General features: G+C 38.7%; 1 pseudogene; it reads left to right on the top strand.

Moving 5' to 3' along the window:
- The first annotated feature begins 7,544 nt into the window (after positions 1 to 7,544).
- LOC106338676 overlaps positions 7,545 to 9,948 on the top strand; it is a 15,013-nt pseudogene continuing 12,609 nt past the window's right edge.

Raw genomic sequence — 9,948 nt, 5'->3', positions numbered from 1 at the left:
TTGGTTCTTCTAATCTAACCGCTGGCTGAGGTTCGCTAGTACTACCATGTTCATAATCAGTTTCCCCATGATGATACCAAATTTTGTAACTTCGTGTAAACCCACTCAAATATAGATGAGTCCAAACATCCCACTCTTTAATAACTTTTCTATTTTTACAATTAGAGCAAGAACATCTTAACATACCTGTTTTTTCTTCCAGTTGTCGGTGAACTAACCCCATGAATTCGGTTATAGCTCGTTGGTATTCTTCCGTAAGCAATCTCGTGTTCGGATCCAAATGAGGTCATCGATCCAAGAACGAAAATAATTTGAAGAAGACATATTTTTTATGAATCAAATTCGTGTGTAAATAGAGTAAGAGAGATGATGAAGATATGGAGTGAATGAAGAGGAAGAGGAGTGCTTGTATTTATAGTTTAAATCCTGCCGACAGACCGAGGAAATTCCGACGGAATTCCGATGGAAAAGGCTAGTTCGTCGGAATTTCCTCGGAATTTTGTAAAATCCCCCAACGTCTCTCCAACGGCTATAATATTTCCTCGGAATTCATCGATTTTTTCCGAGGAACCCATTTTTTCTCGGAATTTCCTCGGAATATTCCGACGGATTGATATTTCCTCGGAATTCCGTCGGTATATTCCGAGGAAACCCAATTTTGTGTTTCCTCGGAATTTCCTCCGAAATTCCTTGGGATATTCCGAGGATTTCATTTTCCGTCGGAATGTCCGTCAGAATACCGCTGTTTTCTTGTAGTGTTAGGTAAACCCACAATATATATTAAATAATCTTTTTCTATTATCTAATATAATATTTCCTATATTTTAGCATCACCAAATCTTCCAAATTGTGATCTAATAACATTCGTTTAATGCTTATTTCGTCAACCAAACATATGGAAATATCACACATCATCGCATCTTGACGTTTCTTTTTTTATTCTCCGAAGCATGTGTCACACATTATTCTCCATGTGTAACACATGTACATGAACCAAAACTCCACCACTGTATCAAGCTCCAAGTTCTTGAGCTTACAACCTAAAGCATTTCCGGGTCGCTCCAAACCAAAGCGTGCCTCGTCCGTACGGTTCATTAAATGCCCCAACGTTAACTTCTTGTACAGAAGCCGACAAACTGTTGTTTCCTTTTGCTTTATCAGACTGAGACAAAACAGCTCTTCTTGTGGTCCTGCGTTCCCAACAGATCACGTGAGTTGTTCCTTAGACATCTTTACTTCCTCTCCACGTCTAAACATGTCTTTAGCCTTGATCTTCTTTACTAATTTCTCAACAAATCTCCACCTAGTAAAGACAGATCAACAAGACTTTAGTAAACAAATTTTAACTTGAGAAAGATAGAGATAGGTAACAATTGTCTAATTCCTTTGGATTCCTGTTCCCGGAGCCTGAGCTTGATTACTCAGACTTGACCCTCACTAAGTTTATTGCAACTCTAAACTTACTGACTGGTACTATCTTTGTGAAGATATCGGCTTGATTGATCAGCGTGGATATCTTTGTGACTTTCACTGATCTTGTGATACTTGGTATCAACATGTTTCGTTCATGATACACATTGTCTTTAGATAGAGCAATGGCACTCTGAGAGTAGCAGAATAAGTCCATTAAGAGACCTTTAAGCCACAAAGCTTCCTTGCCTGCATCATTCATCGCCAGGTATTCAGCTTTAGTAGTGGAGAGTGTCACAACCTTCTGTAACCTTGATCTCCAACTGACAGTGTTTCCACGAAGAGTAAACACAACTCCGCTGATTGATCTTCTCTTGTCACGATCCGTAGCATAGTCTGAATCGCAATACCCCTTCAACACAAACTCTAAACCTTTCCTGTAACAAAGCTTTGTATTCATTGATCCTCTGAAGTATCTCATGATCCACTTTACTCGCAACCAATGATCCTTGAAAGGATTTCCCATGAATCTACTTAAAATTTCCACAGGATAGGCCAGATCCGGCCTAGTACAGATCATAGAATACATCAAGCTTCCAACTGCATTTGTGTAAGGAACAGTGTTCATGTATTCTTCATCATCATGCAACTGATCTTTTGTTGCAGAGCGAAATCTCATGCGAGCTCCCAGAGGTGTTACAACTTCTTTGGCTTGTTCCATCTTGTACAACTCTAGAACATTCTCCATGTAACCCTCTTGTGATAGCCACAACTTCCCATTTGCTCTGTCTCTCATGATCTCAATCCCAAGAATTTTCTTTGTTGGACCGAAATCCTTCATTTCAAACTTCATACTGAGTTTCTTCTTCAACTCTGAGATTAGTATTTTGTCTTTCGCAGCCACCAACATGTCATCAACATAGATTAACAGATAGACCTTTGAACCATCTTCACATGTCTTGACATAGACATAGCTATCCATGTAGCTTCTTACAAAGTTAAGTTCAGCCATGAATCCATCAAACTTCTGGTTCCATCTTCTTGGTGCATGTTTTAACCCATACAAAGCTTTGTTCAACAGACAAACTTGTCCTTTCTTGAACTGATCTTCATAGCCTTTAGGTATCTCCATGTAAATCTTCTCATCCAATTTACCATGTAGAAAAGTCGTTTTTACATCAAGCTGTTCTAATTCCATATCTTCTTCAACCACAATAGCAAGTAGAATCCTTATAGATACATGCCTTACTACTGGTGAAAAAATCTCTGTGTAATCTACTCCCTCCTTCTGAGCATAGCCTTTTGCAACAATGCGTGATTTGTGTCTTGGTCTCTCAACCCCTGGAATCCCAATCTTTCTTTTGTAGATCCATTTACAGCCAATCACACGTTGTCCCTTAGGCCTGGTAACAGCAGTCCAGGTGTGGTTTTCCAGAAGAGAGTCCATCTCTTCATTCATTCCTCCTTTCCAGAATTCCCAGTCTTCATCATCTCTGGCTTCTTGATAACTGGCTGGTTCTTTGGAGTCACCATCTACCGTAGTGATTAGAACTTCAGCGTCAAAACAGTTCTCTTCATCATCAGTGTCTTCACTAAAGTACCCCTCGATATCAAATCTTCTGGTAGATTTGATTGTTCTGCGCCATCTGTCTCTAACCAAATGGTAGCTCTCTGGTGAGCCATTTGTCTCTTCCTCCTGGTACTGATCATTTTCCGAGTCACGATCATCATGAGTGTTTTGATCATAAACAACTTCTTGATTGTCAGCATCCTAATATTCATCTCCTGAAACATCATTATCACTCAGAGGATCTCGACCTGAGGTGATATCACTCGGTTCTCCAAGATCAATGTCAAACACCATTTTTTCGGACTCATGTTGATCACCTTCCTTTTGTTTCCCTTTCTGAATAACATCTTTATAAACAACATTCTCGTGGAAGATGACATTTCTACTGATTTGACATTTCTTTTCTTCAAGTAACCACACTTTGTAACCCTTTACACCCGGAGAATAACCCAATAGGACTGCCTTCTTTGCTCTTGGACTGAGCTTTTCTTCATCTATGTGACTGAAGCATACACAGCCAAACCTTCTCAGATAGCTATACACTGGTGATCTTCCTGTCCACTTCTTGTCTGGTATTTCAAATTTAATTGCAGAGGAAGGTGTCTTGTTGATCAGTGTGACTGCAGTTTGAGTAGCTTCTGCCCACCACCTTCTTGGTAAGCCTGAATCACTCAGCATACTCCTGACTTTCTCCAATATGGTTCGATTCATTCTCTCGGCCACACCGTTTTGTTGAGGTGTGTAAGCACAGGTTCTGTGCCTTACAATCCCCTTTTCCTTGCAAAAGTTATCAAACCTTGTGTTACAGAACTCAAGCCCATTGTCAGTTCTCAACACCTTCAGCTTCTTGTCAGTTTGATTTTCAACCATGATACACCATTCCGCAAAAGTATCAAATGCTTCATCCTTGTGTTTTAAGAAATAGACCCACGTCTTCCTTGTATAGTCATCTATAAAGGATATGAAGTACTGACACTTTCCTAGAGAGAATGGAACACTAGGTGCTCCCCATAGGTCTGACTGGACATAATCCAGTTTTTCCTTTGTATCATGAGTTGCAACAGAGAAACTGACCTTCTTTGCTCTTCCATAAACACAATCTTCACACATATTAAGCACTGAGATCTTCTTCTTGTCAAGTAAACCTTTCTTCACCAGTAGACAGAGATTCTTCTGGCTCATGTGTCATAATCTTCTATGCCATAGGACAGTGTCATCCTTTCTCTTCTCAGTAGCATAGGACTGCCCCATATCTTGTTTTTCTTGTAGAAGATACAATTTGCCATGTCTTTTACCCTTCAAGACAATCTTGTTATCTTTATGGATACTCAAGATTCTTTCTTTAGATTCAAAAATGTATCCTAACTCCTCCATAGTTCCTACTGACAACAAGTTCCGGTCCATTTCTGGGATGTATCTGACTCCAGTTAGTAGAAACATGGAGCCATCTTCATTTTTGATCCTTACAGTCCCAACTCCTCTGACCTTTGATGTTGTCTTGTTTCCCATGCGCGCGTACTGAGCCTCCACTGATGTCTCTGAGTGTTTCAAACCGGTCCTTGTACGTCAACTAATTTAAGAAGACATTGATCTTAGGTATTCTTAGATAACTATGATATTTGGATATACTCCAAATATCATAATTATCTAGTTTATTATCTGTTTTAGTATTTATCTTAATTAGTTAGAATTATCTTAAAGGATTTTTAATAATTTATAGTTTATTTGGTTTTCATATAAATTGGCGTCTATGCCTAGATTTGTATTCAGTTTATGAGTTTATGATTTGATTAATAAAAGTTAAGAGATTTTTCTTTAATCCATGTTTTCGGCTAAGATCATTGGTGATCTCAACGAATTTAAGAAGACATTGATCTTAGGTATTCTTAGACTACATAAGATCCTTGTGTTATTCTAGTTTTCCGGGTATTCTCAGAATCAAATCTCTAGTTCTATCATATAAAGCTTCCGCTACATCAATTGGTATCAGAGCCAGGTTCCTTTGATTTCTCAATCGAAGACGATTCTGGATGTCATGGTGAGTATACGCATCTATTCTATCATGGACGAAAGTTATTTTGTTGAAAGAGAAGAGAACCATGAGATCTATCGAGAAATCTATGGTGATTCAATCTATGATATATATGAAGACGATGTCCTTCATATTGACTTTGTTTTTAAAGAGGGTTCCATTGGTGCAAAAACGGATTTGTGAAGATTTTGTGCAGAATCTTAATAATTTGTTGGGTGAACATTTTGTGCGAAAGATTTGTGAAGATTCAAGTTACAAACAGATCTGTGCAAAAATCGTGCAAAACATGCTATTGAAGATTCGAGGAAGAGTTTTTATTGGAAAACATTTTGGATTCGAAGACTACGATCAAGATTCGAGGACGAATCTTCTCCAACCCGAAGAGAATGATGTAGATAGATATTTAGAATAAATATCTTAATTATTTAGTGTTTTATTTATTATCTGGATAATTATCTTTAATGTTTTAGGGTTTTATGATTTCTTATATATAGCCGTATAGGCTTAAGTTTGTATTCAGTTTGTGATTTGATTAAAAAAATTGAGAGTTCTCTATTTGTTCCTTGTTTTCGGTAGATCATTGGTGATCTCAACGAATTTAAGAAGACATTGATCTTAGGCATTCCTAGACTAAATAAGATCCTTGTGTTATCGTAGTTTCCGCTACATCAATATGATAGCTGCAACCAGTGTCCAAAACCCATTCATTCTCAAGATTTATGTCTGTTGAATAAAGAACTTCCAGCACATATAATCATGCAGCTTCGTTCTTGTTGTCTTTCGCCATTGCAGCCTCTCCTTTTCTGTTGTTTCCCTGGTGCTTTGGTTTGTTTTGAGACTTGCCTTTGTTAGGACAAGAACCCTGGAAGTGTCCTTCTTCACCACAAGACCAGCATACTTTTCTGCCTCTAGAGTTTGAGTGTGATTTAGAACGTCTGGAGTTTATGTATCTACTGTCTGATCTTCGACGTTGATCCCCTCTCTCTCTTGCATATAGACTTTCTGCTTGACCTTTTGACCCTCTTGAGTTTGACCCATTCTCAAGTTCCTTTGCGTATATTGCAGCAACAACTTCATCCAGAGTGAGAGTTGTTCTTCCTGTACCATATCTCAGTGTGTCCCTCAGTTGGTCAAACTGTCTTGGTAGAGACATAAGTAGCAATATAGCTTGGTCTTCATCATGTACTTGAACATCAATGTTCTCTGGATCTGTTATGAGATGTAGAAACTCATCAATGTTGCTTTCAATGGACAGACTTTCAGACATCTTGAATCCATAGAGTTTCTGCTTGAGGTAGAAACGATTTGGGAGTGCTTTGGCAAGATATAACATGTCTAATGCCTTATGCATCCCGGTTTCCTCCTTTCTTATCTTCCTCAGAACTCTGTTAGTAACACTCAGAACAATCGTACTCTTGGCCTTCTTGATTTTTTTCAGCTAAAGCTTCTTCCTTTTCTTCAGCTACCTTCTTCTTTTTTGGTGTTTCATCTGGATTTCTAACTTTCTTCTTGACTTTATCAGATTCTTCTAACGCTTTACTCAGCCCTTGAAGATCCATCTGAGCCAAGAGCTTATCCTTCCATAACATGTAATTTCCATGAACATCAAACTTCTCCAGCTCCACTCTCGATGTAGTAGTCATGATTTTCCCAAAGAAACCACACTCAGAACATGGCTCTGATACCAATATGTGAAGAATCTCACAACCTCAGGACGTCTCCTATCTGTAGACTTCAACACACACACACCAAGATGCAAGATTTACACAGAACTGATCAAGACTCAAGACACAATCAGTTATGACTTAAAAAAAACAGAGGACCAGAACAGAGTGAAACAGAGCAAAACACAAGAGATGGTTAACCCAGTTACACCCGTTAACTAGGGTGTTAGTCTGGACCGGGAACTTTCTCCCGGAATCCACTAGAATCAGAGTTTACAAGTGTATTTGTAACCTCAAGGCCTTTGCAGTGCCTATCTTGGTTTAAATGTTGCTTACAAACTCTCAAGAACACTTACAAGCTTATACTTTGTGAAATGCTCTCTCTTTCTTGCTCTCATCTATCTCTCTCTTCTTTGTCTCCTTTAAATACAACTCACACTTGACCTAAAGCATTTCCGGGTCGCTTCAAACCAAAGCACACCTTGTCCGTATGGTTCATTAAATACCCCAACGTTAACTTCTTGTACAGAAGCCGACAGACTGTTGTTTCCTTTTGCTTTATCAGACTGAGACAAAACAGCTCTTCTTGTGGTCCTGCAATCCCAATAGATCACTTGAGTTGTTCCTTAGACATTTTTACTTCCTCTCCACGTCTAAACATGTCTTTAGCCTTGATCTTCTTTACTAATTTCTCAACAATACCAATTGTGAATTCAGAATTTCACAAGATTAAAACCCTAATCTCTTCTCCCTTTTTGTTTGTTTAGTTAAACCTAAAGCCCTACTTTCTCTTTGCCTTCGTCACGCTTTCTTACTTTCTCTCAGCATCCTCTCTTTTTATTCCTTTGGAGATCAGGTCAGAGAAACAATGGTAACTCCCAATCTCCCATGGGAACTGGAATCAGAAATTCTTTCTAGGGTTCCACCCACATCTGTAAAACAGCTACGATTAACTTGCAAACGATGGTATGCTCTGTTCAAGGATCCTATATTCACCAAGAACTACTTGGGCAAAGCAGCAACGCAGATAATTAAAGAATAATGAATCGGTTTATTCATTCAGCTTTGATTTCCACGAATTATTCCACAATCAAGTTATTAAGTTTATGGGTAAACGTAAGAGTCTAAAGGATTCAGAAGATGTCAAGATATCTAACATCTTTCACTGTAAAGGTTTATTGTTATGCAAGACGGAAGACAATAGACTTGTTCTTTGGAACCCTTGTACTGGTCAAACTAGGTGGGATACAGTCAAGACCATCTAGTAACTATTACACATGTTATTATTTAGGATATGAAAACAACAACAAATCGTCTGATAGCTACAAAATCTTGAGCTGTAATAGCATAGTTGGTATATATGAAATATATGAGTTTAACTCTGATTCATGGAGGGTTTTTGATGCTATTAGTGATGATTGGTTCGATACTGGGCACGACGACTGCCATGTCTTTAAAGGGAGATACTTACTGGCTAGATTCAGACATTAGCATACTCAGATTTGATTTCACAACAGAGAAATTGGAACGTCTACCTCTTCCTTCTACTAGTGATGAGCATATAATGAGCTTGTAGTTCTATCAGTTGTCAGAGAAGAGAAACTTGCGTTTTTATACCAGTATCGAGATAGCACAGATTCATCAAAGATGACGATATGGTTGACTAATACTAAGACTGATGAGGCCAAAGATTTTTCGTGGAGAGAATTCTTAGTATGTAAGCTTGTGATATATGGTAAGACAAGGATAAATAGTTTCTTTGTGGACGAGGAGAATAAAAAAGTCATGTGTTGTTACGCAGACGATGAACATAGGACCAGAATTTATATTGTTGGGGACACATATAAAAATGTCTATATAGATCTAAAGTGGCCACGATCACGTGTTGCTCCACGTCTCTTCAGTTATGTTCCGACTTTGGCACAAATTCCAGACAAGGCGTGCAGAGCCGCCGAGTAATCCATCCTTGCTTCAAAAGAAAAAAAGGTGATTAGCTAATTAAGTTAATTATCAAGTTAGGTTTTTGTTTTTCTATTTATATAATGCATAAACAAAGTGTATCTGGTTTTTCTTTGTTTCTTTTCTTTTATACTCTTTTTTTCTTTTGAAAGAAGATTTTCTTGATCTTACTCGATTACAGTATTGTTTATGGCTGCTTAGTCACTTAGCAATCGTTGTCAATTTTGCATAATTATGCTAAAAGAATAGAATAGATACTATCAAAATCAAACACATTTGGCAAGCGACTTAAAGGCTTGTTTTTATTATCCTCCATCTCATTGTTTCGTGACTGATTCCATGTTTAATGTCTTTACTAAAAGAAAAGTTTGACTAATTTTGGATAACATTCAACAACAAAAGTATTGTCCGACAAACTTCACTTATTAACAGTTGCTATATAGATGGATGGGCTTCCAAACTCTAGTGAGCGTGTAACGACTCAGTATCTCTAAACCGGGCTTGTAAATTTATTTGGATTAATTACTGAACCAAACCGGGTGCATTTATATAAATTGTAAGTATCTCCCTCTAGCTAAAACCAAAAGCTCAGCCGCCAGCGTTGAAACATGTGAGTATAGAGAAGTTGCCGATACGTCTCACCACCTACGTTATCTCCTTCTTCTTCTTAATGGATTTCTCTTGGTGTAAAAGGAGAACCATCAGTCGTGTATCACCACCATTGTCCACCTCTTCTTATCGCTGGAGCCACCGATCATCACCAACTACCACGGCTCAAAGACTTGAGTCATCACAGTCCACCGGAGAGACATGCCGTGATCATTGCCGTTACATCACAACACCACCGTTCGTCAAAGTCGTAATCAGAGGATCACCATCGTCATGATCATCTAACCGGAGGAGGGTCTGAGATCCTTGCCGCCCCGGAACCTTTATCAACCCTCGTCATGACATGGTGGAGATCACCAACCGTTACCATCAGATACATGGCTAAGGAGTGGTTTTACGAGAGGTTTATAGTACGATCCAGGGGATTATAGGGTGCGCGCCATGTATTTTGGGATAGATCTCGTTTCCAGGAATCTGTAGCAGCAAACGGAATCGAGATCGGAGTTGTGCAGCAAAAGTTATTGCTGTTGCTTCTTGGCCAAGAATAAGCTTACACTACAAGAAAACAGCGGTATTCTGACGGACATTCCGACGGAAAACGAAATCCTCGGAATATCCCGAGGAATTTCCGAGGAAATTCAGAGGAAACACAAAATTTGTGTTTCCTCGGAATATACCGACGGAATTCCAAGGGAATACTAATC

The sequence above is a fragment of the Brassica oleracea genome, chromosome C1, assembly GCF_000695525.1.
Source record: "Brassica oleracea var. oleracea cultivar TO1000 chromosome C1, BOL, whole genome shotgun sequence".
NCBI lineage: Eukaryota > Viridiplantae > Streptophyta > Magnoliopsida > Brassicales > Brassicaceae > Brassica > Brassica oleracea.
The sequence above is the reverse complement of the archived record's forward strand: the minus strand, read 5'-3'. Positions and strand labels throughout refer to the sequence as shown.